The sequence below is a fragment of the Tympanuchus pallidicinctus genome, unplaced genomic scaffold (genome assembly GCF_026119805.1).
Source record: "Tympanuchus pallidicinctus isolate F22 unplaced genomic scaffold, pur_lepc_1.0 scaffold2, whole genome shotgun sequence".
NCBI lineage: Eukaryota > Metazoa > Chordata > Aves > Galliformes > Phasianidae > Tympanuchus > Tympanuchus pallidicinctus.
In genome coordinates, this window is record NW_026294721.1 from 9,768,013 (window position 1) to 9,779,449 (window position 11,437).

The window sequence follows — 11,437 nt, forward strand, 5'->3', positions numbered from 1 at the left end:
GCTTCCAAAGGAACTTAGGTAGTAGAAAGGTTTTGAGTTCATCGTGATGTAGGAACTATATATCAAAAGAAGAACATCTAGTTAGGGGAATGCAATGGTCAAACCCACAAGTATCTATGGACTTCAGACTGTTTTAGTCAGCTCATAATCAAGAGTTGGAGGACTGCATCTTTTTGTCAGGTGTTTAATATCTAATCTACTTATTCATATATCTAACACTCTCTCTTGTACTTTGAAGTATTTTCATTGAGAATGACGGATGGAAAAGAGGTGTGTGCAAGCAGAAATATGTAAGAAAAACTATTGGATGAGCTTGTGTCGTGTTTGATCCACTATTTAATCTGATTCTTCTTTATAAATACTGTAAAAATCTGGATCTGTGTTTTTCAGTAAAATTTGATGATTCTGTTGTAATAAAACCGTGTGAATAAAATAATTCTGCTTATAAGAACTGGATAATGAATTTCAGAACAGAATAGTAACAGGTAATGGATGTTAGATTTCTTTTCTCTAAATGGGCTTACATCCTGCCTGAGATGTCTGTTTAACATACACCCCTTTAAATCTCATTTACTAGTGGATGGATACCCTTATCAGAATCATCCACTTCTCTAAGTAATTGTTTTTGCTTCAGTCTGAAGGCTAAACTGTTCTGCCTTAAACTGGAGAAAGTCTTCAGCGTTAACACTGCCAGTGCAGTTCACACTGTGCTTGTGTAGATAAAGAAATGGTGACTGTCTCTTCTGCTGTCATATCTGGTTATATTCATAAGCACTAATCCTGTCTGAGCACAGCAAAATCACAAGAATAATACAATGAATATGCTAAATCTTCCCAAATGATTTTGTATTGTTTAGCTTGAGTAGACCAAAACCCGTCCAGTCACTCCAGGATACAGGATTCCTTACTATCTACCCAGTGTTTTGCTATAGCCAACATTCAAAATCTCGACTCTTTAATCTGATCATATCCCACTTACGCTTTCAGTTTTAGCACTGGTCATATGCACATGAGCACCAACAGTGCCAAAGAAGCATCTATATCTTTGTAAATTGACAGAAAACAGGTTTCCCCTTGATGAGTGTTTTGTCTCTGCAGAACACAACCCAATGAGATAATGCCCTACTACTACTACTACTACTGGAGGACCAGACATGAAAGACTTTGACTCATCATCTCCTTTGGTTTATATCTACTATGCTCCAAGACTTTTTAATGCCTTCATATTTGAAACTGTTTTATTTTGTCAAATGAAATCTTGGAAACATGCAAGTGTATGGGATCACAACAATCTCTTAAGGATCCACTACAAACCTCTTTCCCAGGGAGAAATAGGTATGATCAGGTTATGAAATACCTGAAGATACTTATCTGATCTGTTTTTAAAAGCTGTAAGGAAAAAAAATCTCATTACACAACAGATCCTAGTGCTTCATTGCTCTATTATTGCAAAAATTTCCCAAATGCATCTTATTTTCTTCCCCTTGTAATTAAGAAGAGCTGTCATATAAGACACTTTTACATTGTGAAGACTGTTATATCTACACTCATTCTGTTCTAGACTAAACAAACATAGTTCCTTCAACCCTTTTTCAAAGTTCGTATTTTCTAAAGTTTGTATCAGTGTTTTTGTTCCTCTTTGTGCTCAGATTTGTTAACATCCTTCTTGTAGTGTATTGTGCCTAAACTGGGCAGGATTCTTTATCCAAGGTCTAAGAGGACAGAGAATAATTTTCTTTGTTGTCCATGACACTTCTACTGATTGGATTTTTCATTTTTTGCACTACTACCCTTAATAGTGCATTTAATCTCGTCCAGTTTGCCATTTTCAGATATTTATAGACAATTAGATTTCTTCAAATACTTTAAGGAGGCCTTTTCTTTTTCTATTAATATTTTTATTTGAAACGTTTTCTCTTTTGATACTGTGAAGTCCCAATAACTAATTTTGCAATTTTTACTTTATCATTTGTTCAATTAATGGAAATTTTGAGACCACGTTCTATATACTTGTAGAGGAGAATATGTGATGTGAAACTGTTATGCCTAGTTTGGCATTTATAATGTAGCCTTCATCCACTGTTCCATTAGAGCTGTTAGAGTGAGTAATCTGAAGAAAAGAAGACTGAGGGAGGATCTGATCAATGTTTATAAATGTCTGAAGGGAGTGGGAAGGCAAATGGATGTGCGAGGTTCTTCTCAGTGGTGCGTAGTGGTTGGACAAGGAGTAATGGCCTGAAACTTATACATAGGAAATTCTGTACAAACATGTGGAAAAACTTCTTCATGGTAAGAGTGACAGAGCACTGGAACAGGATTCCCAGAGAGATGGTGGAGTCTCCTTCTATGGAGATACCCAAGACCTATCTGGACGCGTACCTGTGTGACCCATTGTAGGGTGCCTGCTTTGCAGGGGAGTTGGACTCAATGATGTCTGGAGGTCCATTTCAACCCCTGCAGCTCTGTAATTCTGTGAAACTGTTTGACATGTGTCTAAGACCATTTACCATTATCTTGTTATCATTAATACCAGTGACAGTCTCATACCAGTGGCTTATGTTATGCATCTTATTATTATTATTATTACATTTAAATAAATCCCTCTTCTAAAGTCCTTGGGGTCCAAAGGAACCTAAATTACTACTACAAATTTCATGAACTGTAAGGACAACAATAATCTGGAAATTGCAAAGTTGTCAAATCCAAACTGTTTAGACTTCGTATTTTTGCAGTGAGATACTTACAGTAATAGGTTGCCTAAGACCAGGCTTCTGAGACTGAATCAGATTTGAAAATTCTCTGGAAAAGGGTGTGTGAAACAAATCTGTATCAAGATATCTGATTTTAATAAGTTCAATTACTTAGAACTTAAAAATAAGTACATTCGCTTATTTATAAGTGATGATATAAGTGTCTGTGATAGTGAAATGTTTTATTTGCAGAGTGAGTTTTTCCAGGAAATTTTATTAGTTTTTTTTCATTCATGAAGGATGAAATTAGGGAATGGACATGGTTTTAATGTGAAGTTCAGACTAAATGAAATGTGATATTTGACACCACCCAGTAAAGAAAAGCCATATCCTCTTAAAGGATTGAGAATTTGAAAGAAAGAAAAATAGCTTCAGGTTATTTGCAGATGTTTTCTAAAATTGCATGAACGTTATCAATCATGTTCTTCACCATTTATTCAAAAATAATGCCTGAGGATATGGATGATGGGATACAGCAACTAAGAATACTAGTAAAAAACAAACATTGACCAAGATTTCTTCCGCATCTGAGAAACTTACCCTTAGCTGACTAAACATGTAGACCATGGCGACTCAAGGGATGTAACTGGTATTTCATTTTTGAGATATAACAGTTATTTAGATTTTCATATATCTTCTTCTGCAGTAATCTATTCCCCATTCTACTGTTGAAAATAAGGTAAGATTAACTGCAGTCACTTAAGCAAAATTAAAATAGTGCTAAAAATTTTATTCTGTTTGTGTATTGTATGTTTGAGGAAAAAAAAAAAGAATAAAAAAAAACAGAAAAAAAAAGTATAGAATTTTTTAAATGGGCAAATATAAGTATCTAAGGTATTGAAAAAGGTTGTCCCAAATCTTGGTTCTTCCATCTTCTTTTTTTTTTTTTTTTTTTTTTGTACACGTACTTTTTACTAAGTATTCATTGGTGAATATAGCTAGTAAACACTTGAGTCTTTGTGGCCTACATATAGTCCAGTTGACAATTTGAGCAACTTTACTACAGACTGTGGTATGAATGACTTTATTCTCTTCTTGCTCTGACCTAAGTAATCAAAACCATGAGGATTTAATTTTTTTTTTAAAGAAGCAATGAATATATTAAAGATGTGTTGCCCACCAGTGCTTGTCTAGTTCAAAATTTTAAACGTTTTTTACACTGATGGGAACTGTTTGAATAACCTAGACATCTATGCTTGATTTTCGTTGTTGAGCAGTAGTAAATCCAAAAGAAGCAGTGTAGTAGTACACTGTTAAATTAAAAAAAAAAAAGAGAGAGAGAGAAAGAGGATCACCAAGTGTCCTGAGATTGTTTTCCTTTTATTTGAGTTCTCTAAACTACTTTGACCACAATGGAAAAACACTGCTGAATATCCCACACACATTGTTACTTTAATAAAATACCAGACTGGACACATATTCTATTTGATGCTTACAAGACTATCTCAAATCAGCTGTGACATTGAGAATATATGTACTGGCTTAATCTGAAACTTTATATTAAGCTGTTTTAGCTAAATTTACAAAAGCAAACATGAAAATATGCCTCAATTGCTCTTTTGAGAAAAGAAAATCATTCACAGTTTCCCTCCTAACATAATTCAGGGGAACTTGAGGCTCAATTTTACAATTCCCTTCTTACAAATATTCAAAATTAAATGCAAGATAATTTTATGCTCTCACTGATGGCATATCAGTTATTGACCAACTGAGCAAAGTTTCTGCATAATGTAGCAAAAGAAACATCAAAGCAAAATTGTTTAAAATCAAAATACAGTTGTATCAGCCATGTATCAGTTTAACAAAAATGCGAACAGAGCAAACTTACAGTGCATTCTATATACAGATAAGACAATAAAGGGTTACAAACTTTTTCATGGTATAAAAAGTTCTGTAAGATCTTGAATAAGAAGAAAAGAGGATGATTTTAGAGCATGTGCTTGTAGCCTTCTTCCAGAACTATACCTCTCTAATGGGTCTTATAAACCGCATGCTACAAAATGTGTCCTGCTGTAGTCTTCTTTCCAGTAGAGCCTCTAATACTTTGCACAGCAGTGAAGGGGATGGAAGGGTCGTGGAGAGGACAACCAAGGAGGAGGATTTGCAGGAATATGCCAAAATCTGGACATCCTATGGAGTCGTACATGGCTCAGTGCAGACATGATGTAGAGAAGTCTGTCCCATGTGGCCATACTCGCACAAACTTTTGCTCAAGACTCACACAGGAAAAGAGCCACACAACAGAGCTGCTCTATCAGATGGGAGGAAGATCTTCTCAGTCCACATCCAGTTACTGTTTCCATGAGTCCGTTCAACTTGTATCTTTATTCACAACTTCAGCATTTTGCTCTAATCTCTTGTGGCAAGGGAATGTCATGTTAGATATGGCCCTTGAGCCAAATTTCAAATTGTTAACTTAACCCAGGACTGGAGCTTTATTTGAATGGAGCTTAGCTGATTTATGTGAACTGAGAAAGTGGCCTATTGTCCGAATCAAAATTCCATGTCTCAGCAGCCCAGTAAAATAAAACCTTAAATTGTGAGTGCAGAGGTCCAAAGGCAGCAATCTAAACATTTCTAAATGCTCAATCTAAGTTTATATTACATTTAAGTTGTTGTAAACTATATCCAGTACATTTTTAAACAGGGTCAAACAATAGTTTATCAAAATTAATTAAAAAATAGAAGGGAGTTTGGAAAACATGAACAAATGCATTTGAGTAATCCAGGTACAGATTTAAGAATAACGTTCAGAAGTACTGAATAAGGAGCTTGAAAAATGGAAGATATTTGCATGATACAAAGACCAAGACCATGGAGAAGTTTCTTCAGTGCTGCTTTATATTTTGTCTCTTGCCAATTCAAAAAGATGTATTTGGGGCTTTAAAAAAACAAAAAACAAAAAACAAAAACAAAAAAAAAACCAACAACAAGACATTCTGAAGTTTCTAACATATGATTGTTGTAATTGTAGGAAGCTGGATACTGTGCATCTTCAAAATACCATGTTTAAATGTAGTTCCCTTCCTGTTCAATCTTGGGATCTTCTACTTCAAAATTAATACCAAATGGAATATAAAGGGAATGCTAGTTAACAAAAATGTAATAATGTAAGTAAATATTTACATGAGAGTTCCGTGGTCTATAAATGCAATTATGAAGCAATATTAAGTACTTAGAAGATCTCCAAACTAGTGCAGTTTTTGCACGTTTACTGTTGTTTAATGTTGTTTATGTATTGTTTACTGCCAAGATATAGTTTTTGGCATCATAGTCAAATATTTTCCACTGAAATTCTCCCTTATTTTGGATAGAGGTTAAGCATTATTCTTATCTCTAAAAGTGAGTCACTTACATATTGCAAGGCTCCCAGCTTTATTCCCTTTACTCTTGAAATGGCTTGAAACATACAGGCAGATCCTACTGAATTACTGAAGATGCAAGTAGCTCAAGATTTCTTTTAAAATTTTGGTAGCACATGTCAGAACATCTTTATTATTCAAGTCATAATTCTAATGCAAGCTTATAACACAGGTACTTTTAGATGGGAGGAAGTCCATCCCTAAAGCAACCCCACCTTGCTGGTAGATCCCCTGGTAGATTCTCATTGCTAAAACTTTGCAGAAAACAGGTAACCAGACTTCACTTGGTTTAAAATAAACATTGACCAATTAGTGCACTTTTTTCCAGACTCATTCTTAGAAATAGAAGTGATTTGTTTCCAGCATTAAGTGGTATGTGGCAGACAACCAGGATTCAGCAAGGGTGATGAAAAATCTGGCAGACCTAAAAACAAGTAAAAATGGTTTCTAAAAAAAGTAAAGCAATAGAGCAAACATAATTGGTAAAAGGTATAACAAGGACTGCTTTTCTTTACTTTAATAAGAAATTGTGATTCAGTGACCCAGAAAATACCAGACGTGAACTTATATCAACTAGCAGGAAAACAAAAGAAACATTGAATCACTTTGTTAGATTATCTCAAACAATTCCACATATCTAACAAAGAAGAAAAAATAGTTTGGAAAGAAAAGAATTAATCAAAAATGTATCAGTAAAGGACAGAATCTTAGGCTAAGATACTTGCTCATACACACCTCAATTTTCCTGAAGCTTCTCGTGGTTACAAGTCTTTCAAGATCTTAACAAACCTATAGCTGTCAACAGATAAGAAAATGTGGGAAACTTAAAAAGACTTTATGATCTGAGATACTTTATTATTATTATTAACATTTAATTAATATGTTTACCGTTACTTCATGGTGAATAACATTTACTCAGCTGTATGTTTGTGTAGAGACTATTGTTATATCTGGTATGCAAGAAAAACAGAAAAATATATTTCTTCTACAGTGTAGAATTAACAAACCTGCAGGAGAGCACAAAGGGAAATCACTTTTCAAGATACATAGCAGGCATTCTACACGTTTTTTCTTGAGTTTGATCCATCAGTATGAAAGTGTACACATTCTAACTGCCTTTATGCCACGTAAATCTTAACCAACATGAGACAAAACTTCAGGATTCAAGAAAATTGAAGCATGTATCACATTTAATCTACCAGAAAAATAAATGCAGAACTATGCCTTGAGTTGTAAATGCAAGAAGTAATAGTTTCTAGTATTCAATTGACAGTGGTGATATATTTATTTTTCTATCTTGATTTTTTATAGTTTAGTTCCTTCTGCTTAGTACTAACATCAATTTTGAAAACATGGACAAAAAAATACAGAACCACATTTTACAGTGATGCTCCATTCTTCAGTTATGAATTGAGAATCAAGTTACCACTGTATACAGTAGGTTGTGTAAGGCTGAAGATACTCTTTCAAAGGAAACTACAAATAACAAGAATTTACTTCAGAATATCAAGAGAATATGGGTAATTTGCTTCACTGACACTGAAAAACAGCAGTTACATAAACTTTAGATAAACGTTAGAAAACATTCAGAATAAAAGATACTTTACTTTGAAAGAAAGAGAAATGCTCCACTTATTGTACTCATTCCAACTTTCAAAAAAATTAGTATTTTCCTTGCAATTATGAAATATTCCTTCTGTTGACTTGGCAAAGAAAGAATTATTTGAGCAGATTTTGAGCAGATCTGCTGTATCAGGAAAAACACCTGCTGAAAAATTTCAAGAGTTTCCCAGCACATAGCCATTCCAAAAAAAAGGTCTCTAAATAACATATAAGTTTTATGATAATTTAAATCAGATTAATCTCATTTAGTTTGCATTTTCATGCAAAGATACAATCCATGTATTATGTCATTGTGCTGCAAGAGAAACTTAACCTGTCTTTTCAGTGCCGAAGTGCTAGATAGAGAAAAATCTCCTGGGAAATTCAACATCATCTTTCCTCACTTCGTTATCTGAAATAACAAAATGGATGCAGAAATAGGCACATCTCCTTTGAACATCAGCTGAGAGTAACAACAAGAGGGAAAATTATATTTATATATTAAAACGCTTTCCAACTCTGCTAATATTTTTTTTATATTATCAAGGAAAGTGGTATGTCTGGCTTTCCTATGTTAATTACTTTGAATATCACTACCTAGAGCACCACAGCACCAGGTCCCTATAAAGCAGTTCCTATGACATTTGTCTTGGTACCTGTCAGAAGTTTACCATTTCCAGGTAACACCAATGTTTGCAGTGTGTACCTGCCTCTGGCATCCTTTTCTAGATTTCTTCTCCATTACAATATACTGTATTTGCACTCCAGATGATGACTTTATCTATGTTGGGTGCAGATAGGAGCTTTAAGTATTTTAATGTTGCTTAACACGATTATTTGCAACTCATTTTACTCCTTCCAAGTGCCCTTGCTTTCTTGGAGCATACTTCCCTCATTGAAGAGCACGCTGAACCATGTTTCTTCTTTCCTAGTAAAGAAACCTGAAGCCACAAAACGACTGCAGGCATCATTTTGGAAGGGTTTGGTTTGATTTTAGTATCTGTTACAGCTTGGAAAAGAATAGAGGAGGAAGCATATGCAACATGAGGACCTTTATTTAAAGCCAGAGAGTGCCACCGTGTGGCTGCAGGTTTTTAGACTGGTAATGGTTTATGTTATCGTCCTGGAAAAACTTAAGTGTTAAGAATGAATGGATTCGACCTCTCTAAAGCCAGCATGAACTTATCTGAAAAGGCTAAAGTTGCAAATATAGGGAGAAAAAAAAGCCAATGGAACTCTTAGGTAAAAAAGAAATAAACATATGACTGAACACCCAATATCCAGGAAACCCACGTTAATTTCTAATCCAGAGGTTGTATTTTATGCAGTAGTGTTTAAAACAAGTCTTTCAGAGCACAAGTGGTGGAGATCAACCTTCTTTTTACTCCCTGTTGAATCCCTTAGCCCAGAGAGAAGAGAGTTGTTCTTCCTCTTTACACACCCCCAGAGTACACATGGTTTGACCTACCATTTTATCTGATCAGGAGAGATGGACTCAGCCTTCTGATAAGGATGCTCTGCATTTTCCTCTTCAGAAATGGGTGCTTCTCCAGGCTGACGAATGCATGGAAAGATCAAGGAGATCCTTTTCCAGTACTTTCATACAGTAACAGTAGTATCAAGGAAAATGAAAAACACTACCACTCCCTTCTCTCTAATCCTCTTTCCTAATTCCTTCTTACTAATTTTAAAATGCAGGAAGGACACCTGGAAACATATGTCCTTTATGGATAAGAGAACATTAGTGTATAACTTGGAATCTGACAGGGTTCTAGGTATGCAGCTGCTCACCAATACATGCCTTCCTGTAAGCAGAAGCTTGCTCTTTTTTCAATTCAGGCAGAAATGCCATATGTGCCAGGGCCTGCAGAGCTTTTAACATCTCATCAGGGATTTTTTGGCTAAACAATTGAGTATCAAACTTTTTTTCTATTCAGTGGCTATATAACTAAGTATATGCTAAGTATATGCCCACCAAATCTACATCTCCTTCCTGTGACTTTTTTCATATGTCATCCAAACGTCCTATTCCTCACTGTCTTTTTTAACAAACACTCTGCACAGGTTTGCTTTTCATACTCTTATTAAGGAGGCATCCAGATACCATGCTGTTCCACCTTTTTGCGTCATTAAACTTGAAGAATGTTCTGCCAGTCACCTAGCCAAAATTGATAATTTACAAAACAGTTATGAGAAAACAGAGCAGAAGTCTGACATTCTCTAGTCTTGCACCCACAAACATGCCACGTGAGATTCATCTCATCCACCTGTAGCATTCTTCATTGTAAGCTGCTGACCATTCTCTGAAGCTAGGAGGCAGTATGGCCTTCTGACTAGTGTCCTGAAGGGAAGATGAATCCTATCACTCCTAATCAAAGGGAGCAAAACTTAGTAGTAAAATACTTTAGCCCAGATTCGGTTATTCCCAGAATGTGTGAATTCCAACTTTGCTGTTCATGTATCACATTTCTTACTACAGAATCATAAAATGTTTTCTGGGGACAAAGGCATATTTAAAAATCAAACAGGTTTTGAAGCAACTTTTGAAAATCTAAATGCCATTTAGGCATCTGGCAGAGATGAAGTTCTTTGAAGTTCTATGCCTATGACTCGCTTTAACCACACTAAGTAGGAAAAGTCATAATTCCCGTGTCATCAAAGTAAAGAGAGAGTATTCAGGTGCTGCTTTTTGAAATCTGGCTACATTTTTCATGCTATACACCTGGCTTGAAGGCAGTGCCCATGAAATCATATGCTATAAACTGCACAAGCTCTGATTTTGAAGGGTTTAGTAACAAACTGTATTCCACTGTATTGCCTGTGGAATTCTGTGGGATCAAGACAAAAATATGAAGTAGCAGTGCTAGGAAGAAGGCAAGTGTTATCAGAAGAATAAAATTGTGGATTAGGAAACACAGCTTCCTTTCCCACAATACGAAGAGACTGCCTGTGATAACAGTAAACAGAACCAGAGACACTGCCATGTTGAGTAGTAGTATCCACAGTTTTCCCAGCTCTTCTGAGAAAATACAAGGCTTCTGTTGAATTTTCAGGCCCAGGTAAGGAAGAGGACATGAATTTCCCCATTCCTTTTGGGATAGCATGATACCAGTCTGATTCTAAGTTTCCAAGCTACCTGCACATTAAAACTTTCAACTTTAATGCTTAGTTCAAGTCTGTGTGTTCAGGAAAACTGTGTGCAGAATTGCAGTCGAGACACTAAGGGTCTTATTCGCTCTCCAACTCAATGCTTTTTTCTTTTTTAAAATCAAAGTGCTGAGAAATGTTTGATAAGTTCCACATATTTACAAACAATAGATTATCACTTTCATAATTTTTAGCATTTAATCCTCTGTGTGAGAGTGAAAACACAGGCACATATAAGTTCTCTTTACAGTGTTGGAATAGAAAACCAGAAATACGGTTAATGTGCAAGAAACCTCCTAGAACTACCAGATATGCAGAGCTTAAGTCTAAGCAGCTACAGCTGAATCTGTAATTCAATTTCTAGACACTTGAGCCAAAAAAAGATCTACAGAATTTTCTCTTGTAGGTACTTGATACTTATTCTGATGGTGTCAACTGTCTGTTGCATTAGTAGTGCTTGTAGGTCTCAGGAAGAAGATATTCTTTCCATCTCTCTAGAAAGTATCCCAAGTGTCATCTATCTTCATATATTTAAGCATACTGTATTTCTTTAGTAAGAAGTCAACAAACCAATAA

The 11,437-nt window shown here is 35.3% G+C and overlaps 1 long non-coding RNA gene across 1 annotated transcript in view; it reads left to right on the forward strand.

The window, feature by feature from the left end:
• The window catches only part of LOC128080479 (uncharacterized), a 62,788-nt gene that overhangs the window by 15,879 nt on the left and 35,472 nt on the right, over nucleotides 1–11,437 (forward strand). The window lies entirely within an intron of this gene.